General features: G+C 39.4%; 5 non-coding genes and 1 pseudogene across 5 annotated transcripts; all 6 read right to left on the bottom strand.

Moving 5' to 3' along the window:
• Window positions 1-6,243: 6,243 nt before the first annotated feature.
• Window positions 6,244-6,357, bottom strand: LOC133539317 (U5 spliceosomal RNA). Its single transcript, XR_009803276.1, has one exon. It is a non-coding gene; the product is annotated as a U5 spliceosomal RNA (small nuclear RNA).
• Window positions 6,358-12,563: 6,206 nt separating this feature from the next.
• LOC133539305 (small nucleolar RNA U3) lies at window positions 12,564-12,778 on the bottom strand. The gene has a single exon (XR_009803268.1). It is a non-coding gene; the product is annotated as a small nucleolar RNA U3 (small nucleolar RNA).
• Window positions 12,779-14,940: 2,162 nt separating this feature from the next.
• Window positions 14,941-15,127, bottom strand: LOC133539307 (small nucleolar RNA U3; annotated as a pseudogene).
• Window positions 15,128-16,975: 1,848 nt separating this feature from the next.
• LOC133539256 (small nucleolar RNA U3) lies at window positions 16,976-17,190 on the bottom strand. The gene has a single exon (XR_009803225.1). It is a non-coding gene; the product is annotated as a small nucleolar RNA U3 (small nucleolar RNA).
• Window positions 17,191-20,933: 3,743 nt separating this feature from the next.
• On the bottom strand, window positions 20,934-21,148 carry LOC133539275 (small nucleolar RNA U3). The gene has a single exon (XR_009803243.1). It is a non-coding gene; the product is annotated as a small nucleolar RNA U3 (small nucleolar RNA).
• Window positions 21,149-24,641: 3,493 nt separating this feature from the next.
• Window positions 24,642-24,857, bottom strand: LOC133539273 (small nucleolar RNA U3). The gene has a single exon (XR_009803241.1). It is a non-coding gene; the product is annotated as a small nucleolar RNA U3 (small nucleolar RNA).
• Between the last annotated feature and the right edge of the window lie 1,165 nt (window positions 24,858-26,022).

Here is a 26,022-nt window from a genome sequence, read left to right as displayed (position 1 = left end):
CTACTCAGGACCTTCGTATTGTGAGGCAAATGCACTAACACCTGTGTAATAAGCCACATGTTAGTGCACCATCCATCCATCCATTTATCTACTGCTTGTCCCGTTCGGGATCGCAGGGGTGCTGGAGCCTATCTCATCTGCATTCGGGCAGAAGGCGGTGTACACCCTGGACAAGTCGCCACCTCATCGCAGAGCCAACACAGATAGACAGACAACATTCACACTCGCACTCAAACCCATTTAGCTCTACATATATATTTTTATATACTATATGTTTTTATTTTTATATATTGAGATAGCTGAAATTGGAAGTTATGTATAACGTTCTCTGGCTTTCCAACAAAGTTGTGTACTATTCCTTTTGTTTTTTGACTTCATTTTAGTTCCTAAATGCTGATGTCTGTTTTAACCACTTCTGTGTTATGTACAAATAAATATTTTCTCCCCCCCATCCTTGCTATGCACCTTAGATCAGGGGTCCTCAATCTTTTGTGCACCACGGACCGGTTTTATGTAGGTATTATTTTCAGGAATGGGCTGTCCACTTGAGGCCAGATAAAAATAGCAAAATACAACTCACTATAACGCTGAATTAGTGGGAGCCCTGGGCTTGTTTCTTTGCAATGAGGTCCCCAGCAGGTTGATGGTGAGATATACCATCAACCTGTTGGGGAAATAAGCAGATGGAAATCAGCCTTTGGCATACAATCCGTCAAATTTATATTTTTTATGTTCATTAATGTGCATTGTATCATGTCACAAAGTTATAACATGTATAACAAATGGCAACTTCCTATGGGAAGTTTTATTGTACATCTATAAACAAGCTTATTGGTGTGTCTACACCAGGGGTGCCCACACTTTTTCTGCAGGCGAACTACTTTTCAATTGACCAACTCGAGGGGATCTACCTCATTCATATATATCATTTATATTTATTTATTTATGAAAGAGACATTTTTGTAAACAAGTTAAATGTGTTTAATGATAATACAAGCATGTGTAACACATATAGATGTCTTTCTTTCATAAAGACAAGAATATAAGTTGGTGTATTACCTGATTCTGATGACTTGCATTGATTGGAATCAGACAGTAATGATGATAACGCCCACATTTTCAAATGGAGGAGAAAAAAAGTTGTCCTTTCTGTACAATACCACATGAAAGTGGTTGGTTTTTGGCATCTAATTCATCCAGCTTCCATACACTTTACAAGAAAAACATTGGCGGCAAATTCCGTAGCTTGCTTGATTGACATTCACGGCACCCGAGGGTCTTGTGAGATGACGCTGGCTGCTGCCAGTTCATTATTATGAAAAAATGACAGGGAGGAAGGCGAGAAACACTTTTTATTTCAACAGACTTTCGCGCCGTCCCTTCCGTCAAAACTCTAAAGGCCGACTGCACATTTCTTATCTTCACAATAAAAGCCCTGCTTCATGCTGCCTGCGCTAACAAAATAAGAGTCTCGGAAAGCTGGCGTGCACAAGTGATGTGCACGCCAGCTTTCTGAGGGATCGCTTGTGCACGCCAGTTTTCCGAGACTCTGTATTTAGTTAGCGCAGGCAGCATGAAGCAGGGCTTTTATTGTGAAGACAGGAAATGTGCAGTCGGCCTTTAGAGTTTTGACAGGAAGGTACGGCGCGAGAGTCTGTTGAAATAAAGAGTGTTTCTCGCCTTCCTCTCGGTCATATTTTCATAATAATGATCTTGCAGCAGCCAGCGTCATCTCACAAGACCCTCCGGTACCGTGAATGTCATTTAAGTGACGTCTTGGTGAAGATTGATGATCACTAATTTTTAGGTCTATTTTTTTTAAAAGCCTGCTGGAGATCGACTGACACACCCCCCGCGGTCGACTGGTAGCTCGCGATCGACGTAATGGGCACCCCTGGTCTACATAATAAGCTTTATGAGCCCCAAAAGTAGCCGTAGTGAAGACTAGGAATACGACTGTCGTAAACTGTTCTGCTGGGTTACTATGACCCCGATGCACATGGTTGTACATTGCACGGTAGGTACCACGATGTGTTTATTTGTACATATATTTTAAGTCTTGTATCATGTAAAATTGCTCACACTGGCACAGCTTACTAGCGTGTACTGCTGACTTAATAGAGCATCCACATCCGCGACAGCTATCACTTCTTTACGGTAAGCATGTTGATAAACTTTTGAGCAGTGGTTCTTAACCTGGGTTGGATCGAACCCCTACAGGTTCAGTGAGTCGGCCTCAGGGGTTCGTTGGAGGTCAAAACACACTCGACTCATCGTGTAAATAAAATCTTCTCCCTATCGGCGTATTACGGATACGGCAACAGCAGAAGTCACACTGATTTTCAGGTGTGTAATTTGTTGTGAGTCTATGCACTGTGTTGGTTTTGTTCTTTGAACAAAGTGTCGTTCATGCATGGTTCATTTTGTGCACCAGTAAAAAAAATATGGTAACACTTTAGTATGGGGAACATATTCACCTTTAATTAGTTGCTTATTAACATGCAAATTAGTAACATATTGGCTTTTAACTAGTCATTATTAAGTACTTATTAATGCCTTATGGCCTCATAATAACCCTAATGAAATAACTCTGAATTAAGTCTTTGTTACTTAGAAAATGTTCCCCTAGAGTCCAAAAACCGCTAAATTAAGTCTTTGTTACTTAAAATATGTTTTCCATGTGTCTTGAATTTGAAAAAAAAAACATTTTATTTTACATAAGAAGGGTTCGGTGAATGCGCTTGTGAAACTAATGTGGTTCAGTACCTCCAACAAGGTTAAGAACCACTGCCTTAGAGTTAAGATTTTACCAAACATGTTAAAATTCTTTAGAGAATCCGAAAGTTGCTTATAAGTATTTAACAGTCATGACTCTGGTGTTGTGTCGTTCGCGAACGATTCGTTCGAACGAACAAATCTTTTGAGTGAACATACTGAACCGAATCACTTCATGAACTGATTCGTTCCTTTCTCAGTTCAGTTGAGCTCGGCCGCAACCATGCCGTATGAGTGGAACTGGCGCGAATCACGTGAATCACGTTCGCGAACGTACTGACGCAGAGAACTGACTGTGTCGCGACCTGAATCACGTGATTCACGTTCGCGAACGTACTCAGTCCTGACGCAAAGAACTGACTGTGTCGCGACGTGAATCACGTTCGTGAACGTACTGACGCACAGAACTGACTGTGTCGTGACGTGAATCACGTGAATCACGTTCGTGAACGTACTGACGCAGAGAACTGACTGTGTCGTGACGTGAAACACGTGATCCACGTTCGCGAACGTACTGACGCAGAGAACTGACTGTGTCGCGACCTGAATCACGTGATTCACGTTCGCGAAGGTACTCAGTCCTGACGCAGAGAACTGACTGTGTCGCGACGTGGATCACGTGATTCACGTTCGCGAACGTACTGACGCAGAGAACTGACTGTGTCGCGACCTGAATCACGTGATTCACGTTCGCAAAGGTACTCAGTCCTGACGCAGGGAACTGACTGTGTCGCGACGTGGATCACGTGAATCACGTTCGTGAACGTGCTGACGCAGAGAACTGACTGTGTCGCGACCTGAATCACATGATTCACGTTGCTAACGTACTCAGCCCTGAAGCAGAGAACTGACTGTGTCGCGACGTGGATCACGTAATTCACGTTCACGAACGTACTGACGCAGAGAAACTGACTGTGTCGCGACCTGATTCACGTGATTCACGTTCGCAAACGTACTGTCCTGACACAGAGAACTGACTGTGTCGCAACGTGGATCACGTGAATCACGTTCGTGAACGTACTGACGCAGAGAACTGACTGTGTCGCCACCTGAATCACGTGATTCACGTTCGCAAACGTACTCAGTCCTGACGCAGAGAACTGACTGTGTCGCGACGTGGATCATGTAATTCACGTTCACGAACGTACTGACGCAGAGAACTGACTGTGTCGCGACGTGGATCGCGTGATTCACGTTCGCGAACGTACTGACGCAGAGAACTGACTGTGTCGCGACGTGGATCACGTGATTCACGTTCACGAACGTACTGACGTAGAGAACTGACTGTCGCGAGCTGAATCACGTGATTCACGTTCGCGAACGTACTCAGTCCTGACGCCGAGAACTGACTGTGTCGCGACGTGGATCACGTGAATCACGTTCGTGAACGTACTGACGCAGAGAACTGACTGTGTCGCGACGTGGATCACGTGAATCACGTTCGTGAACGTACTGACGCAGAGAACTGACTGTGTCGCGACGTGGATCACGTGATTCACGTTCACGAACGTACTGACGTAGAGAACTGACTGTCGCGAGCTGAATCACGTGATTCACGTTCGCGAACGTACTCAGTCCTGACGCCGAGAACTGACTGTGTCGCGACGTGGATCACGTGAATCACGTTCGTGAACGTACTGACGCAGAGAACTGACTGTGTCGCGACGTGGATCACGTGAATCACGTTCGTGAACGTACTGACGCAGAGAACTGACTGTGTCGCGACGTGGATCACGTGATTCACGTTCGTGAACGTACTGACGCAGAGAACTGACTGTGTCGCGACGTGGATCACGTGATTCACGTTCACGAACGTACTGACGTAGAGAACTGACTGTCGCGAGCTGAATCACGTGATTCACGTTCGCGAACGTACTCAGTCCTGACGCCGAGAACTGACTGTGTCGCGACGTGGATCACGTGAATCACGTTCGTGAACGTACTGACGCAGAGAACTGACGCAGAGAACTGACTGTGTCGCGACGTGGATCACGTGAATCACGTTCGTGAACGTACTGACGCAGAGAACTGACTGTGTCGCGGCGTGGATCACGTGATTCACGTTCCCGAACGTACTGACGCACAGAACTGACTGAGTCGCGGAGGATAACGTCACATTGAGGATCTCGTTCAATCACTGCGCGCGTCGTTCATTGGGTGCTGAGGGCTTGTGTCGTTCGCCAACTGACACACACCGAGATCTGCCGCTGGGGAAGCTGTTACTGACTGACTCATGATTCGCCGACCTGCACACATTTTTTTATTCTATTTTTCATATCGTGTTTATTATATACCGCTTTTAGAGTGATCATAATTGTTTAAAAAAATATATAAAACCCACATTGGATGTGATGTAAAAGGAAGAGTGATTTTTATTACATTTTTAATACATGTATGTTTTGTTCGAAACATTACATGTAAAATAATAAAATGCAATGTGAAAATAAAAAGTTGTAACACATTTTGGAATTGTTTTTTCTCTCTTGTCAGCTCCACTATGAATTGTTAAAATAAATCCATCCATCCATCCATTTTCTACCGCTTATTCCCTTTTTAGGGGTCGCTGGCGCCTATCTCAGCTACAATCGGGCGGAAGGCGGGGTACACCCTGGACAAGTCGCCACCTCATCGCAAGGCCAACACAGATAGACAGACAACATTCACACTCACATTCACACACTAGGGCCAATTTTAGTGTTGCCAATCAACCTATCCCCAGGTGCATGTCTTTGGAGGTGGGAGGAAGCCGGAGTACCCAGAGGGAACCCACGCATTCACGGGGAGAACATGCAAACTCCACACAGAAAGATCCCGAGCCTGGATTTGAACCCAGGACTGCAGGAACTTCGTATTGTGAGGCAGATGCACTAACCCCTGTTCCACCGTGAAGCCCTGTTAAAATAAATGTAATGTAATAATGTAGAAAATAATTGCATTTCAAACACGTTTAAGAATACATTTCAATTTTGTCGTCGAGTCAAATGTTAAAATGTAGAAATAATAATACAATTTGTATATAATTTTTACCACTTCAAAAAAAAAAATTTTTTTTTAATTTTGTTTTCAGATCCATTTTAAAATGTCATGGACACCTCATGGAGAGGACACACAAAAAAGAAGAAGGGAAAAAAAAGAAAATAATATTGGTAGCATATTTTAAAATAAATTGTCATTTTCTTGTCAGATTCACACACACCGAGATCTGCCGCTGGGGAAGCTGTTACTGACTGACTCATTCTTCGCCAACCTGCACACAAAACTGCTGCTGCAGAAGTGATTCGGTCTACGTATTTGTTGAACAAATCAATTCTAATATTTCAGTTCAGTCAAAAGAACCGCCGTGCCCATCAGCACACGAATATTGATATGATCACAGCCTGACATTACGGCATGGCAGTTTGATTCGACAAGTAAACTACATCCGAGTTTAGATATTAACTTTCCTGTTTGTTTTCGACATGCATAGAAAGCCCCGCTTTCGCAGAGCATCAAAAAATTTAGTTATACTCTTGTTGTTCCTCCCCACGGAAATCTTTAGTAAAAGGCGAAAGATTTATGCGATCTGAAGAGAAACAAGAGTGATCTAGCGTCATACAGTACTTTGCATGGTGCCATTCCCGGCCACACCAAGTTAACAGACGGTCTTGAGGTGTCACACTTTACTTACCTAACAAACACTGATGTGATCCTTTCACATTCACAGTCAACGCCGTGTCACCTTAAATCGCCACATTTTAGCCGCTTACCTTTAAACCCTATTTTACTATTTGGTGGCTTGGACGCAAAGGATTCTGGGAATTCGCCTACACCCAATAGGCATCGCTTAAATGTGCTTTAAAAACAATCTAAATAGACGCATGTATGGATGTTTTAGTGCCACCTATAATCGTTTGTATGTGTTGACATACTTAAACAGTCGTAGTATTTAAGCAGACATAATAAACATCTGACAGCTGGGTTGCCTGGCGTCCATCAGTAATGACAGGAACAACAAGATGTCACTGGAGCTTCGCCATCCGAAAAGAGTCTGCTCATACAGCTCTCAATCCACTCAAATGTTTGTTTGAAATTATTTCTTACCATATTACGATTAAAATGAGTTTTTACCGTATCAAATGCATGTGTTAAAATTGATTTATTTATATGCTCAACATGGAATAGACAGCAACAAAAAATAATAATTTTAAAACACAAAAACATCCATCCATTTCCTACCGCTTATTCCCTTTCGGGGTCGCGGGGGGCGCTGGCGCCTATCTCAGCTACAATCGGGCGGAAGGCGGGGTACACCCTGGACAAGTTGCCACCTCATCGCAGGGCCAACATAGATAGACAGACAACATTCACACACTAGGGCCATTTTAGTGTTGCCAATCACACAAAAACAAAACACTACTATTTACTAAGACACTTATTTTCTGAACTCAACATGGACTGTCGTAGGAGTGTCCACACAACACAGGGGGGCGCTAAATCCCCACATAGATCAACATATATTTTGTATATATTTTTCAATGCACGTGCTGAGATAGCTGAAATTTGAAGTTATGCATAACGTTCTTTGAAGCTTTCCTTTACTTCTTTCACGTCATTTTAGTAACTAAATGCTGATGTTTGTTTTTTTTACACTTGGACATTTGCCACTGACTGAGTTAAAGGCCTACTGAAATTACATTTTCTTATTTAAACGGGGATAGCAGGTCCATTCTATGTGTCATACTTGATCATTTCGCGATATTGCCATATTTTTGCTGAAAGGATTTAGTAGAGAACATCCACGATAAAGTTCGCAATTTTTTGTCGCTAATAAAAAAAGCCTTGCCCTTACCGGAAGTAGCAGACGATGTGCGCGTGACATCACGGGTTGTAGGGCTCCTCACATCCTCACATTGTTTATAATGGGAGCCTCAAGCAGCAAGAGCTATTTGGACAGAGAAAGCAACGATTTCCCCATTAATTTGAGCGAGGATGAAAGATTTGTGGATGAAGAAAGTTGGATTGAAGCACAAAAAGAAAAGAGAAAAAGAAAAAGCGATGGATCCGGGCGGCAGCAGTGTGAGCGTTTCAGATGTAATTAGACACATTTACTAGGATAATTCTGGAAGATCAATCATCAATCAATGTTTACTTATATAGCCCTAAATCACTAGTGTCTCAAAGGGCTGCACAAACCACGACACAACCACCACGACATCCTCGGTAGGCCCACATAAGGGCAAGGAAAACTCACACCCAGTGGGACGTCGGTGACAATGATGACTATGAGAACCTTGGAGAGGAGGAAAGCAATGGATGTCGAGCGGGTCTAACATGATACTGTGAAAGTTCAATCCATAATGGATCCAACACAGTCGCAAGAGTCCAGTCCAAAGATCCCTTATATGCTTGTTTTAATAGTGTTTTAGTGAGATTGTAAAGTCATACCTCAAAGTCGGATGGCTGCGGTGAATCCCAGTGTCTCTGATGGAAGCCATGGAGGAGCCAAGCTCACAGCTGCCTTTTTTGACAGCTGCTGCAGGAGGACGGATAATCCACTGATGTCTCTGGTAAGAGTCAACTTAATATCACAATTTTCCCATCCAAAAACTTGCTGGTTGATGTAGAGAAACATGTTCGCTTGACCGCTCTGTGTTAAAGCTTCATAACAAACAAAGAAACACTGTGTCTCGGTTGCTAAAGGCAGCTGCAATCCACTTTTTTCCACCAACAGCATTCTTATTTATAGTCTCCATCACTAATTGAGCAAATTGCAAAAGATTCAGCAACACAGATGTCCAAATTACTGTGTAATTATGCAATGAAAAGAGACGACTTTTAGCCGTAAGTGGTGCTAGGCTAATGTGTCCGCTACAACCCGAGACGTCACAAGCACACATCATCATAAGAGTCATCATTCCGCGACATTTTCAACAAGAAACTCCGTGGGAAATTTAAAATTGTAATTTAGTAAACTAAACCGGCTGTAATGGCATGTGTTGCAATGTTAATATTTCATCATTGATATATAAACTATCAGACTGCGTGGTCGATAGTAGTGGGTTTCAGTAGGCCTTTAAGTCACTTTCAACTTTTTCAAGTATTTTATAATCCAAAAAAATATTAAGTAAATAATATTTATTTAATCAGCAGACATTGTCCAGGATTTACTTTTAAGTCAAGCCCCTGCCTGAGATTTTTTTTTTTTTAAATAGTGTTGATCATTTATGCAGAACAGAGTTCCTCTACACTTTAATGCAGGTATTTTTTTTAATATACTTGATCTTACAAAAATGATCTTTAAAATGTAATGGGCGGAAAATGATCTCCACACAAACATGGAATTCTAATCAGGAAGATTCAAGTTATTGAGCTTAAGTTCTACAAGATGAAGTTCAGCTTTTAAAGCAGTTTTTACTTTAGTTTTAAATAGACACTTTGGACATTTTAAGTCAGCTCCCCTGAAAAGGTAGACACCTAGGAAATGGATGGATGGATGGATGATTGCACTGATGCTGCAGGTTTGATCTTCAATTGTTCTTTTTTTTAATTAAACAGTAGCTTGGATAACTAAGTAGATAACATCAGCAGTAACTGCTCAATATCTGGCAGCATCTTTATTACGATAATTAGGGGAAAGCAGCTGCAATCCAGGAAGGAAAAAGAGGTAATACTTATATTACTCTACAAAATAAAGGGATGAGAAATATAATTTAAAACAAATGTTGTTTCTGTGATTTTAAGAACATAAACATTGTGACTGCGGAACAAATGTTATTCAGGGATGTAAACACATCTTATTTAATTCAGCGACACTTGCAGGAGCAAGGGTGAAGTAGATATATGAATGAATGAATGAACGAATGAGGGAAAAACGGAAATTTTAGTTTTTGGTCCGGCCCTCACTGACTTGGGACCATTGCAAAATGATGTGCGTCCCAAAGTCACCAGCCTTGGCGTCACTATAGACAGCGATTTTAAACTAGACAAACAAGTCAATGGCGTTTTAAAATCGTGTTTTTATCACCTTCGTCTTTTAGTAAAGGTTAAACCGTTTTTATCTTTTAACCTTTTTGAACAAGTCGTGCATGCTTTTATTTCAAGTCGCCTGGACTACTGCAATGCACTTCATGCTGGCATTAGCCAAAAAGCTCTCTCCCGGTTGCAGTTAGTCCAGAACGCGGCAGCACGACTTTTAACAGGGGCCAGGAAACGCCAGCATATAACCCCAATTCTTCAGAGTTTGCACTGGCTCCCTGTTCATTTTAGAATTGATTTTAAAACATTGCTGTTTGTTTTTAAATCTTTACATGGACTGGCACCTCAATATATCTCGGACCTCATCCAAATTTACACTCCTGCGCGCGCTTTGAGGTCCGAAAGCCAGCTCCAGCTCGTGGTGCCCAAGACCAGACTTAAGACCAGGGGAGACAGGGCCTTCTCTGTGGTCGGCCCTAAGCTCTGGAACACTCTGCCCCTCCATGTTCAAACTGCTTCCACAGTGGAGTGTTTTAAGTCTCGTCTTAAGACCCACTTTTATTCTTTGGCTTTTAACACTATGTGAGTTGTGTGGTCCTCTGTCCTCTGTGTTTTTTATACACTTTTATTTTTATTTTACTGTTTTAATTGATTTTACCCTTTAAAATAGTTTTTAATCATATTTGTTTTTATATTGTTTTTATTTTTATTCATTTTTTGTTTTATTCCGTGATTGGTGGAGCATAATATTGTTTTTAACATAGCTGTGCAGCACTTTGGAAACGTTATTGTTGTTTAAATGTGCTATATAAATAAAGTGGATTGGATTGGATTGAAGTGTCTTGCCCAAGTACACAACAGACGTGACAAGGGTGATAGAAGGTGGGGATCGAACCAGGAACCCTGAGGTTGCTGGCACGGCTACACTCCTAACAGCGCTACGCCGTCCTCATAAAGTCTGCAGTGATCAGAAATCAGTGATCAAGAAAAAAAAAGCAAACGTGATGGGTTTTTTAAATGAATGTACACTTAAAATGATCAAAATACATGAATATTACATGTCATTATAAATGTGCCTGTTATTACATTACACATATACTTATATCACGTATATAAAACCTTTAATTGAGGTGTTAAAATGTTTTTAAGGGCTTTGCAGGCAGAATTGAACAACTCCCATAGGCTCCATTGTAAGCTGACTTTTGATCTAAGTTATTATGGATTTAGAATTTATTTTTTTTAAAAGTCCATCTGTCGTCATGTCTTTCATAATGATTATTATTGAATGTTTCTCTGGACGGAGTTCTTATTGAACAAGTTAAAGAGGCCAGGTTGCTGGGGGTTACAATAGATGAAAGACTATCTTGGGTCACTCACATTAAAAACATAGTTGGGCCACTCACATTAAAAACATAGTAACAAAAATGAGCAGAAGCATTTCAATCATAAGAAGAAGTGCCTATTTTTTAACTAACACAACTACGAAGCAAGTTATACAATCACATATTGACTACTGCCCAGCAATCTGGTCTAATGCATCTAAACAAGATCTAAATAAAATCCAGTTTACCCAAAACAGAGCGGCCAGACTAGCTCTCCATTTTTTATTTGGGACCAGCATTGAGAACATCCATCATGAATTGTCATGGATAAAAGTTGGTGAAAGACTAGCGTGTAGTTTGATTTGTATTTTTAAAAAACATCTATACATACCATAAACCTTCATATCTGTATTCTCAGCTGTTGCTTGCTAGTGATAGTCACAACTACGGTACCAGGCTAGCCCTAAGAGGTGCTCTCACACGTCTTAATCCCAAAAGTGATGTTTTGAAAAAGACTGTAATGTATCGGGCAATCACTTACTGGAATCGACTTCCACAATATCTGCTATCAATCACCAGCATAGTGGGCTTTAAGAATAGACTAAGAGGAGAAGTATTGCTGAAATAGATTATTCTAGATTGTACCTAATGTCATGACTGTTTTTATTGACTATTGAGTATTTTATTGATAATGGGATAAGCAGTAGAAAATGGATGGATCGTACTTTTTCGTCACTTATTGTTTGTCTTTGGTACACTAATGTGTATACTTTAGGCCATTGGTTCTTTGTTAAATTTTTTTTGCAAAAAAAAAATATATATATGTTTTTATATTGCTATTTTTTGCCTTGGTATGAAAATTATTATGTAACATAAGTTATTATTATTATTTTTTTGGTTCTTTGTTGTTGCTATTTTTGTATTATGACATTTTATTATTGGATCATGTTGTACTGCATTTTAATCTTTTGTTTTGTGATTGTGTGATGTTTTTTGCCTGGACCCAAGGAAGAAAAGTCTCCACTGCGGTGTAGACTAATGGGGATCCTTAATAAACTAAACTAAAAGAACTAAACTACGAACGATAGGCAAAATTCCCAAAAAACTGCAGCTTCCCTTTAAAGCTACAGACGAAGAAAAAAACAAGATGGATGTAGCAATTGATCAATGAACGCAAAGTTCTTCAATTCATTTTCATTTATTGTTTGATGGATTGACATGTTGACTTTTGGCCACATCCTACAATTGTATTAAATTTATGATGTCCAGAAGATATTATGTTTATAATGCCTCTGATCATCCCATTTAAGCTTTATAATGCCATTAAGCCCTTTATTTTGACACAATACAGTAAATGACTTGTTACACATTCTAAAACCCCACCAAAGCCTTAATGATAATCACTACATGTGTCATCACGTCATGATGATCAAACCTAATTTGCATATCACTTGAGTAGCCAGTTATTCTATATCCTTTTTCAAACATTACTGTTAACATTACAGATATACAACCACTCTGAACATATCACTTCCATCAAAGCCCCACTAGTGAGAGATGAACGTTGATCAATGACAATGAACATATATTAGAATCATTATTCAATGTCAGCTACACGTTCAGGAAGGAATATCTAATCTTTTCATTGTGATGAGCGAGACCAAACACTTTAGAAACACATTTCTCAAGTCAAGAACTATAGAAATGATCCCTGAACGAATGGTCTTAAACTAACATTGGATTTCAATGGCAAGTCATCTACAGCAGTGGTCCCCAACCACCGGGCCGCAGAATAATTTTTTATTAATTTTTATTTAAAAAAAAAAAAATATATATATATATGTATTTTTTTTTTAAATTAAATCAACATAAAAAACACAATATACACCTACAATTAGTGCAAAAACCACAAAAAACTCCCTTTTTCATGGCAGAAACGTCCCTTTTTCATGACAAAGATAAAAAAAAAAAAAGGACACCCCAGCCCCCCCCCCAACCGGGCCGCGGGACAAATTATTAAGCGTTGACCGGTCCGCGGATACAAAAAGGTTGGGGACCACTGATCTACAGGGCTACATTTTTCACTTGGGGGCGCTCTTTCGGTTTACTACAGTAAAATAGCAGTTCATACACGAAAAACAAACACTTTCTCTTAGATTTCCATGTTATGATACATGTTCACGTTATTTATTGACTGTATCTAAAAAAGATAAAAATATATTTGTATTTAAATGAAGATATGAGGGCTTCACGGTGGAAGAGGGGTTAGTGCGTCTGCCTCTCAATATGAAGTTCCTGCAGTCCTGGGTTCAAATCCAAGCTCGGGATCTTTCTGTGTGGAGTTTGCATGTTCTCCCCGTGAATGCGTGGGTTCCCTCCGGGTACTCCGGCTTCCTCCCACTTCCAAAGACATGCACCTGGGGATAGGTTGATTGGCAACACTAAATTGGCCCTAGTGTGTGAATGTTGTCTGTCTATCTGTGTTGGCCCTGCGATAAGGTGGCGACTTGTCCAGGGTGTACCCCGCCTTACGCCTGATTGTAGCTGAGATAGGCGCCAGCGCCCCCCGCGACCTCAAAAGGGAATAAGCGGTAGAAAATGGATGGATGGATGGATGAAGATATGAAATAATCCTAAATGAAATACAATGATTTGGTTTATATTATTGTAAATACTAGGTCAGTGGTTCTCAAATGGGGGTACGCGTACCCCTGGGGGTACGTGAAGGTATGCCAAGGGGTATGTGAGATTTAAAAAAAATATTTGAATAATACTTCAACAAAATATGAATGTAAGTTCATAAACTGTGAAAAGAAATACAACAATGCAATATTCAGTGTTTACAGCTAGATTTTTTTTGCGGACGTGTTCCATAAATATTGATGTTAAAGATTTCTTTTTTTGTGAAGAAATGTTTAGAATTAAGTTCATGAATCCAGATGGATCTCTATTACAATCCCCATAGAGGGCACTTTAAGTTGATGATTACTTCTATGTGTAGAAATCTTTATTTATAAAGATTGATTTAAAAATGTTCACAGGGGGTACATCACTGAAAAAAGGTTGAGAGCCACTGTACTAGGTCATAAAATCAGTGTCAGTTGAGTCCAGGGTTAGGGAACCTATGGTTCTAGAGCCAGATGTGGCTCTTTTGATGACTGCATCTGGCTCTCAGATAAATCTTAGCTGACATTGCTTAACACGATAAGTAATGAATAATTCCGCTGGTAATCGCAGTGTCAAAAATAACGTTCAAAATATAAAACATTCTCATGCATTTTAATCCATCCATCCGGTTTCCACCGCACCAGTTCAAGAAGTCGAATTAATAGTAAGAAGTATTTTATTTATTGTTAGTTAGCTTCAGAATAACAATGTTATTAAAAAGAATAAGAAACGTATTATACTTTAAAAATGTTGGTCTTACTCAAAAATGCATGCATTTAGTTGTATTCAGTCTTAAAAAAATATTATATGGCTCTCACGGAAATACCTTTTATTATATTTGGCTTGTATGGCTCTCTCAGCCAAAAAGGTTCCCGACCCCTGGTCGAGTCGGTCCATAGGTTGCCTTTAGGGATTTTTTAATCTCCAGCAGATGTCAGTATTTAGTGACACAGTATCGACACAGTATCAATACAGTTTTGCAATGTGTCGAAACGCTTCATGACGCCTCGTCAACCCATCACTAGGGTCCAGCATCCACTTCCGCGACCCCCCAAAAGGGACTAACGGTAGAGAATGGGTGGTTAGGCGTCAATTTTAAATGAGCAACCATTGCTTGCTACTATTAACTTCTTTCCTCATGAACTGTGCACTTTTCAACAGCCATTGATCATCAGAGTCATGATTATAGTTGATATTAAATGATATTGTCAAGTTTTACACGTCCACTCTGAACATACCCCTTCCATCATAACTCCACTAGGGGGCAATGAACATTCATCAATGACGCTGAACATACGATAGCATCATTATTCAATGTCAGCTTCACGTTCAGAAAGGGATATCTCATCTCTTCAACGTGGTGAGCGAGATCAAACACTTCAGAAACACATTTCTCAAGTCAAGAACTATATATATATAAAAAAATAAAAAATAAAAAAAAATAAAATAAAAATAAAAAAAAAGATCTCTAAAAGTAGTCTTAACCTGAGACTGGATTTCAACGGCAAGTCATCTAAAGGGCTACTTTTTTCACTTAAGGGCGCTCTTGCTGTTTATTCCTGTAAAATAACAGCAAACAGACCGTAAACACATCAAGTACGTGTATGTCATTATTGACGGATTAGAACTCTTAAATTATTTAAATTGATCTAGAACGCAAGTGCATGTATGCCTCAGAATACATTGTGAGATATGGCGTGCTTTAATAGTTTTTACTTTAAACGAAATCACATTTATATAACGCTTGACAACTTCGAAACAGCGTAAAAATAATGTAATTACTAGGGTTTACCCGATCCGATATTGGGATCGGATTGGTCGCCGATATTTGCCAAAAATGCGTATCGGCAAGGCATGGGAAAATGCCGAACCGGATCCAGTTTTAAAAAAAAACTCCAGTCCGCGTTTTCCAACGCACCGATTTAAATAATACATTTTACTCTTCTACTGCTCCCTAAATTCCGTTCTGCATTTTCCAGCACACCTTTCAAACATCCACAGGCTGTGTTCTAACCGTTCAGACGGCCGTGTGAATTAAAAGTTAAGGTAAAAATGTCAGCTGTGTGGGATTATTTTACCCTACAAAACGAAAAAGATGAAGAGGTGGAGTGCAAAACATGCCACAATTAAGTCAAGCGTGGTGGTAAAGTTGTAAGACATTTGAATAACTCTTGCGAGTGAGAGGCTTTTAAGCACTCATCATAGATGAACACAGGAGCAGGCTGACACCTGAGCATCGTGAAGTGCTCATTTTTGTTAGAAAGAATTTTCCCATTATGTTTGGACTTCAACTGTTTGCCCCCCCCCCCCCTGACTGGGGCAAACAATTGAAAGGAGTGTGTAGATTTTTTATTTTTTTTTAGGTTTACACTTGTTGAAGAGCAAGTATTGATGCTGAGTTATAGACATTTTATCCCACTCAGGTTGTTTGTGTGTTTTGCTTTTTTTAATAATGTTTACAGCATTATTTGCACTTTATACTGTTCACTTTTTTACTGTTTAATGATGCCATTTCTGTTGGTCATGTATAATATTTGATATTTTGTGTTTATCCTTGAATACCAACTATTGTGTATTATTCAAATTCACCTAATTCAGCTGGCTAGTTGTTATCAAGAGTACTAAAATCCTTTTCAGCATGAATCTGACAACTAAGAAGCCTAAATAACTTTAAACTTTAATACATGCTCGGATAGGCCAGTATCGGCCAGTATCGGTATCGGATCGGAAGTGCAAAAACAATATCGGTATCTGATCGGAAGTGCAAAAACCTGGATCGGGACATCCCTAGTAATTACACAAATAGTTGTCAGGCTTTAAACGACGCCGTATATTAAATATGCACTTAATACGGTGAACAGGCAAAATATACGTTCCTTCTATTAAAATGTTCCCAAAGAAACAAAGCGACGCGCATTAGTTCCGTGGCAAGATCAACACATTAAAATGTTCCGCTTAGGTAAAAAGATTTGTGAACCTTGCAAAGTGCACATTAGATTGACCTGGTTCGAGCAAACATTATAGAAACATTCGGACTGTGTCCTCAAACCGAATACATTAAAACATTGCGTTACACCAGTGTTTCTCAAATGGGGATACGCGCACACCAAGCAGTGCTTGAGATTTATTAAAAATATTCTTAAGATGGTAACAAGAATGTGTGTCAAACTTGCATGTACTGTGCTCTTTTCCAGATCTGTTGATCAATTAAGTTGCAATAGATATTCAATTTGGTTTTAATACAAGATATAAGCATAACCACTCTGAACGTACCCCTTCCATCAAAACCCCACAAGGGGGCAATGAACGTTCATCAATGACAACAAACGTATGATAGAATCATTATTTGATGTCAGCTTCACGTTCAGGAAGGGATATCTCATCTCTTCATCGTGGTGAGCGAGACCAAACACTTTAGAAACACATTTCTCAAGTCAAGAACTATAGAAATGATCCCTGCAAGTATAGTCTTAACCTAACATTGGATTTCAACGGCAAGTCATCTACAGGGCTACTTTTTTCACTTGGGGGCACTCTTGCTGTTTATTCCTGTAAAATAACAGTTCATAGACGGTAAACACATCAAGTACGTGTATGTCATTATTGACGGATTAGAACTCTTAAATTATTTATATTTATCTAGAACGCTAGTGCATGTACGTCCCATAATGCATTGCGAGATCTGGGGTGCTTTAATATTTGTTTTACTTAAATAAATAAATAAATGGGTTGTACTTGTATAGTGCTTTTCTACCTTCAAGGTACTCAAAGCGCTTTGACACTACTTCCACATTCACACACACATTCACACACTGATGGAGGGAGCTGCCATGCAAGGCGCCAACCAGCACCCATCAGGAGCAAGGGTGAAGTGTCTTGCTCAGGACACAACGGACGTGACGACGTTGGTACTAGGTGGGATTTGAACCCGGGACTCTCGGGTTGCGCACGGCCACTCTTCCACTGCGCCACGCCGCCCCTTGAAACTAAATCACGTTTATATAACGCTTGACAACTTCTAAACAGCGTAAAAATAATGTAATTACACAAATAGTTGTCAGGCTTTAAACGACGCTGTATGTTGAATACGCACTTAATACAGTGAACAGGCAAAATATACGGTCCGTCTATTAAAATGTTCCCAAAGACACAAAGCGACGCGCGATAGGTCCGTGGCAAGAATAACACACAAAAATGTTCCGCGTAATTAAAAAAATGTGTGAACCTTGAAAAGTGCACATTTGATTGACCTGATTCGAGCAAACATTGTAGAAACATTCGGACTGTGTCCTCAAACCGAATACATTAAAACATTGCATTACACCAGTGTTTCTCAAATGGGGGTACGCGTACCCCTAGGGGTACTTGAAGGTATGCCAAGCGGTACTTGAGATTTTTTAAAAATATTCTGAAAATAGTAACAATTCCATCCATCCATCCATTTCCTACCGCTTATTCCCTTTTGGGGTTGCGGGGGGCGCTGGCGCCTATCTCAGCTACAATCGGGCGGAAGGCGGGGTACACCCTGGACAAGTCGCCTAAAAAAATCATTTTTAAATATATTTATTGAATAATACTTCAACAAAATATGAATGTAAATTCGTAAACTGTGAAAGGAAATGCAACAATGCAATATTCAATGTTGACAGCTAGATTTTTTGTGGACATGTTCCATAAATATTGATGTTAAAGATTTCTTTTTTTGTGAAGAAATGTTTATAATTAAGTTCATGAATCCAGATGGATCTCTATTACAATCCCCAAAGAGGGCACTTTAAGTTGATGATTACTTCTATGTGTAGAAATCTTTATTTATAATTGAATCAGTTTTTTATTTTTCAACACGTTTTTAGTTATTTTTACATCTTTTTTTCCAAATAGTTCAAGAAAGACCACTACAAATGAGTAATATTTTGCACTGTTATACAATTTTATAAATCAGAAACAGATGACAAAGTGCTGTATTTTACTTCTTTATCTCTGTTTTTCAACCAAAAATGCTTTGCTCTGATTAGGGGGTACTTGAATTAAAAAAATTTCACAGGGGGTACATCACTGAAGAAAGGTTGAGAACCACTGCACTAGGTCATAAAATCAGTGTCAGTTGAGTCCAGGGGTAGGGAACCAATGGCTCTAGAGCCAGATGTGGCTCTTTTGATGACTGCACCTGGCTCTCAGATATATCTTAGCTGACATTGCTTAACACGATAAGTAATGAATAATTGCGCTGGTAATCACAGTGTCGAAAATAACGTTCAAAATATAAAACATTCTCATGCATTTTAATCCAGCCACCCGGTTTCCACCGCACCTGTTCAAGAAGTCGCAATAATGGTAAGAAGTATTTTATTTATTGTTAGTTAGCTTCAGAATAACAATGTTTGTGAAGAAATATTTAGAATTAAGTTCATGAATCCAAATGGTTCTCTATTACAATCCCCAAAGCGGGCACTTTAAGTTATATTTTATTTATTGTTAGTTAGCTTCAGAATAACAATGTTATTAAAAAGAATAAGATACTTATTATACTCTAAAAGTGTTGGTCTTAATTAAAAATGCATGCATTTAGTTGTATTCAGTCTTAAAAAAATATTATATGGCTCTCACGGAAATACCTTTTAAAATATTTGGCTTGTATGGCTCTCAGCCAAAAAGTTTCCCGACCCCTGGTCGAGTCGGTCCATAGGTTGCCTAAAAGGCCTACTGAAACCCACTACTACCGACCACGCGGTCTGAGAGTTTATATATCAATGATGAAATCTTAACATTGCAACACATGCCAATACGGCCGGTTTAGTTTACTAAATTGCAATTTTGAATTTCCCGCGAAGTGTCCTGTTGAAAACGTCGCGGAATGATGACGCTTATGTTGACGCGTGCTTGTGACGTTATTAGTTGTAGCGGACATTTGATCCCAGCACCACTCACGGCTAAAAGTCGTCCGATTTAATCGCATAATTACACAGTATTCTGGACATCTGTGTTGCTGAATCTTTTGCAATTTGTTCAATTAATAATGGAGACTACAAAAAAGAATTCTGTTGGTGGAAAGCGGTGTATTGCAGCCGGCTGTAGCAACACAAATACAGCTGGTGTTTCTTTGTTTGTTGTGAAGCTTTAATATGGAACAGAGCTGTCAAGCGTACATGTTTCTCTACCACATGTCAACTGGCAGGTTTCGGTGAAAGAATTGTGGTAATAAGTCAGCTCTTACCGGAGACATGAGCGGAGCTTGCGTCCTCCTGCAGCTGTCAAAGAGGCAGCTGCGACTTTCTTGGCTCCTCCACATGGTTCCCCTCAGAGACACTGGCGGTCAACGCAGCCCTCCGACTTTCAGGTGACTTTATAATCTCACTAAAACACTAGTAACACAAAAAGCAGATAAGGGATTTTCCAGAATTATCCTAGTGAATGTGCCTAATAACATCTGAATCGCTCCCACTGCCCCCTTGTCTTTTTTTTCTTTTTCTTCTAGTCCTTCATTCTCACTATCCTCATCAACAAATTTTTCATCCTCGCTCAAATTAATGGGGAAATCGTCGCTTTCTCAGTCCGAATCGCTCTTGCTGCTGGTGGCTATGAATATAAACAATGTGAGGAGCCCTCACACCGATGACGTCACACGCACATCGGCTTCTATTTCCGGTACAGGCAAGGCTTTTTTATTAGCGACCAAAAGTTGCGGACTTTATCGTCGATGTTCTCTACTAAATCCTTTCAGCAAAAATATGGCAATATCGCTAAATGATCAAGTATGACACATGGAATGGACCTCCTATCCCTGTTTAAATAAGATTATCTCATTTCAGTAGGCCTTTAAGGGATTTTTTTAGACACTTTACCCACCTGCTCCCAGTGGCACCCACACTGGTTTAAATGTAACTTAGATATTGGGTGTCACTATGTAAAGCGCTTTGAGTCACTTGAGAAAAGCGCTATATAAATATAATTCACACACACACACTAATGTCTAGCAGAAGTCAGTATTTAGTGGCAAAGCATCGACCCAGTATCAAAACAGTTTTGCAATCTATCGAAACGCTTCATTACACCTCATTGATCCAACACTAGAGTCCTGCATCCACCGGCGGATTAACACAATAGATATCACATTCATATATCAATCCACCTTTGACTGACAACTTATTCAGAAGCTTTACATAAAGAAGGTTAGTAATGTAATTCAAATTGGTTTTAATACAAGATACAAGCATAACCACTCTGAACATACCCCTTCCATCAAAACCCCACAAGGGGGCAATGAACGTTCATCAATGACATCAAACATATGATAGAATCATTATTTGAAGTCAGTTTCATGTTCAGGAAAGGATATCTCATCTCTTCATCGTGGTGAGCGAGACCAAACACTTTAGAAACACATTTCTCAAGTCAAGAACTATAGAAATGATCCCTAAACGTATAGTCTTAACCTGAGACTAGATTTCAACGACAAGTCATCTACAGGGCTACTTTTTTCACTTAAGGGCGCTCTTGCTTTTTATTCCTGTAAAATAACAGCTAATAGACGGTAAACAAATCAAGTACGTGTATGTCATTATTGACGGATTAGAACTCTTAAATTATTTATATTTATCTAGAACGCAGGTGCATGAATGCCTCAGAATGCCTTGCGAGATATGGCATGCTTTAATAGTTGTTTTACTTGAAACTAAATCCCGTTTATATAACGCTTGACAACTTCAAAACAGCGTAAAAATAATGTAATTACACAAATAGTTGTCAGGCTTTAAACGACGCTGTATGTTGAATACGCACTTAATACAGTGAACAGGCAAAATATACGGTCCGTCTATTAAAATGTTCCCAAAGACACAAAGCGACGCGCGTTAGTTTTGTCGCAAGATTAACACACTAAAATGTTCCGCGTAGGTAAAAAAATGTGTGAACCTTGCAAAGTGCACATTCGATTGACCTGATTCGAGAAAAAATTGTAGAAACATACGGACTGTGTCCTCGAACCGAATACATTAAAACATTGCATTATACCAGTGTTTCTCAAATGGGGGTACGCGTACCCCTAGGGGTACTTGAAAGTATGCCAAGCGGTACTTGAGATTTTTAAAAAATATTCTGAAAATAGCAACAATTAAAAAATCATTTATAAATATATTTATTGAACAACACTTCAACTAAATATGAATGTGAGTTCGTAAACTGTGAAAAGAAATGCAACAATGCAATATTCAGTGTTGACAGCTAAATTTTTTGTGGACATGTTCCATAAATATTGATGTTAAAGATTTCTTTTTTTGTAAAGAAATGTTTAGAATTAAGTTCATGAATCCAGATGGATCTCTATTACAATCCCCAAAGAGGGCACTTTAAGTTGATGATTACTTCTATGTGTAGAAATCTTTATTTATAATTGAATCAGTTTTTTATTTTTCAACAAGTTTTTAGTTATTTTTATATCTTTTTTTCCAAATAGTTCAAGAAAGACCACTACAAATGAGTAATATTTTGCACTGTTATACAATTTTATGAATCAGAAACTGATGACAAAGTGCTGTATTTTACTTCTTTATCTCTATTTTTCAACCAAAAATGCTTTGCTCTGATTAGGGGGTACTTGAATTAAAACATTTTCACAGGGGGTACATCACTGAAAAAAGGTTGAGAACCACTATACTAGGTCATAAAATCAGTGTCAGTTGAGTCCAGGGGTAGGGAACCTATGGCTCTAGAGCCAGATGTGACTCTTTTGATGACTGCATCTGGCTCTCAGATATATCTTAGCAGACATTGCTTAACACGATAAGTAATGAATAATTCCGCTGGTAATCACAGAGTCGAAAATAACGTTCGAAATATAAAACATTCTCATGCATTTTAATCCATCCACCCGGTTTCCACTGCACCTGTTCAAGAAGTCGCAATAATGGTAAGAAGTATTTTATTTATTGTTAGTTAGCTTCAGAATAACAATGTTTGTGAAGAAATGTTTAGAATTAAGTTCATGAATCCAGATGGATCTCTATTACAATCCCCAAAGCTGGCACTTTAAGTTATATTTTATTTATTGTTAGTTAGCTTCAGAATAACAATGTTATTAAAAAGAATAAGATACTTATTACTGCGATGAGGTGGCGACTTGTCCAGGGTGTACCCCGCCTTCCGCCCGATTGTAGCTGAGAAAGGCGCCAGCGCCCCCCGCGACCCCGAAAGGGAATAAGCGGTAGAAAATGGATGGATGGAAGATACTTATTATACTCTAAAAGTGTTGGTCTTAATTAAAAATGCATGCATTTAGTTGTATTCAGTCTTAAAAAAATATTATATGGCTCTCACGGAAATACCTTTTAAAATATTTGGCTTGTATGGCTCTCAGCCAAAAAGTTTCCCGACCCCTGGTCGAGTCGGTCCTTAGGTTGCCTAAAAGGCCTACTGAAACCCACTACTACCGACCACGCGGTCTGAGAGTTTATATATCAATGATGAAATCTTAACATTGCAACACATGCCAATACGGCCGGTTTAGTTTACTAAATTGCAATTTTGAATTTCCCGCGAAGTGTCCTGTTGAAAACGTCGCGGAATGATGACGCTTATGTTGACGCGTGCTTGTGACGTTATTAGTTGTAGCGGACATTTGATCCCAGCACCACTCACGGCTAAAAGTCATCCGATTTAATCGCATAATTACACAGTATTCTGGACATCTGTGTTGCTGAATCTTTTGCAATTTGTTCAATTAATAATGGAGACTACAAAAAAGAATTCTGTTGGTGGAAAGCGGTGTATTGCAGCCGGCTGTAGCAACACAAATACAGCTGGTGTTTCTTTGTTTGTTGTGAAGCTTTAATATGGAACAGAGCTGTCAAGCGTACATGTTTCTCTACCACATGTCAACTGGCAGGTTTCGGCGAAAGAATTGTGGTAATAAGTCAGCTCTTACCGGAGACATGAGCGGAGCTTGCGTCCTCCTACAGCTGTCAAAGAGGCAGCTGCGACTTTCTTGGCTCCTCCACATGGTTCCCCTCAGAGACACTGGCGGTCACCGCAGCCCTCCGACTTTCAGGTGTGACTTTATAATCTCACTAAAACACTAGTAACACAAAAAGCAGATAAGGGATTTTCCAGAATTATCCTAGTAAATGTGTCTAATAACATCTGAATCGCTCCCACAGCCCCCTCGTCTTTTTTTTCTTTTTTCTTCTAGTCCTTCACTCTAACTATCCTCATCAACAAATTTTTCATCCTCGCTCAAATTAATGGGGAAATCGTCGCTTTCTCAGTCCGAATCGCTCTTGCTGCTGGTGGCTATGAATATAAACAATGTGAGGAGCCCTCACACCGATGACGTCACACGCACATCGGCTTCTATTTCCGGTACAGGCAAGGCTTTTTTATTAGCGACCAAAAGTTGCGGACTTTATCGTCGATGTTCTCTACTAAATCCTTTCAGCAAAAATATGGCAATATCGCGAAATGATCAAGTATGACACATGGAATGGACCTCCTATCCCTCTTTAAATAAGATTATCTCATTTCAGTAGGCCTTTAAGGGATTTTTTTAGACACTTTACCCACCTGCTCCCAGTGGCACCCACACTGGTTTAAATGTAACTTAGATATTGGGTGTCACTTTGTAAAGCGCTTTGAGTCACTTGAGAAAAGCGCTATATAAATATAATTCACACACACACACTAATGTCTAGCAGAAGTCAGTATTTAGTGGCAAAGCATCGACCCAGTATCAAAACAGTTTTGCAATTTATCGAAACGCTTCATTACACCTCATTGATCCAACACTAGAGTCCTGCATCCACCGGCGGATTAACACAATAGATATCACATTCATATATCAATCTACCTTTGACTGACAACTTATTCAGAAGCTTTATATAAAGAAGGTTAGTAATGTAATTCAATTTGGTTTTAATACAAGATACAAGCATAACCACTCTGACTATACCCCTTCCATCAAAACCCCACAAGGGGGCAATGAACGTTCATCAATGACATCAAACATATGATAGAATCATTATTTGAAGTCAGCTTCATGTTCAGGAAAGGATATCTCATCTCTTCATCGTGGTGAGCAAGACCAAACACTTTAGAAACACATTTCTCAAGTCAAGAACTATAAAAAATGATCCCTAAAAGTATAGTCTTAACCTGAGACTGGATTTCAACGACAAGTCATCTACAGGGCTACTTTTTTCACTTAAGGGCGCTCTTGCTTTTTATTCCTGTAAAATAACAGCTAATAGACGGTAAACACATCAAGTACGTGTATGTCATTATTGACGGATTAGAACTCTTAAATTATTTATATTTATCTAGAACGCAGGTGCATGTATGCCTCAGAATGCCTTGCGAGATATGGCATGCTTTAATAGTTGTTTTACTTGAAACTAAATCACGTTTATATAACGCTTGACAACTTCGAAACAGCGTAAAAATAATGTAATTACACAAATAGTTGTCAGGCTTTAAACGACGCTGTATGTTGAATACGCACTTAATACAGTGAACAGGCAAAATATACGGTCCGTCTATTAAAATGTTCCCAAAGACACAAAGCGACGCGCGTTAGTTTTGTCGCAAGATTAACACACTAAAATGTTCCGCGTAGGTAAAAAAATGTGTGAACCTTGCAAAGTGCACATTCGATTGACCTGATTCGAGAAAAAATTGTAGAAACATACGGACTGTGTCCTCAAACCGAATACATTAAAACATTGCATTACACCAGTGTTTCTCAAATGGGGGTACGCGTACCCCTAGGGGTACTTTAAGGTATGCCAAGCGGTACTTGAAATTTTTAAAAAATATTCTGAAAATAGCAACAATTAAAAAGCCTTTTATAAATATATTTATTGAACAATACTTCAATAAAATATGAATGTAAATTCATAATCTGTGAAAATGTCATTCAATCTGGTTTTAATACAAGATATAAGCATAACAACTCTGAACATACCCCGAGAAAACGACAATTTCCCCATTAATTTGAGCGAGGATGACAGATTTGTGTTTGAGGATATTGATAGCAACGGACAAGAAAAAGAAAAAAAAAAGTTTAAAAAAAAAAAAAAACGTGATCGCACTGGGACAGATTCCGATGTTTTTAGACACATTGACTAGGTTAATTCTGGGAAATCCCTTATCTTTCTATTGTGTTGCGAGTGTTTTAGTGAGTTCAATAGTACCTGATAGTCGGAAGGGTGTCACCATGGGTGTCTTGACGTGCAGTGTCTCAGGGGAGTCGACGGCAGCTATGGACGGCACAAGCTCAGCTTTTCTCCGGTAAGAACTGACTTTTTACCACAATTTT

The sequence above is a fragment of the Nerophis ophidion genome, linkage group LG20 (assembly GCF_033978795.1).
Source record: "Nerophis ophidion isolate RoL-2023_Sa linkage group LG20, RoL_Noph_v1.0, whole genome shotgun sequence".
In the NCBI taxonomy this organism is placed as follows: domain Eukaryota; kingdom Metazoa; phylum Chordata; class Actinopteri; order Syngnathiformes; family Syngnathidae; genus Nerophis; species Nerophis ophidion.
This window is presented reverse-complemented; position numbering and strand designations above follow the sequence as displayed.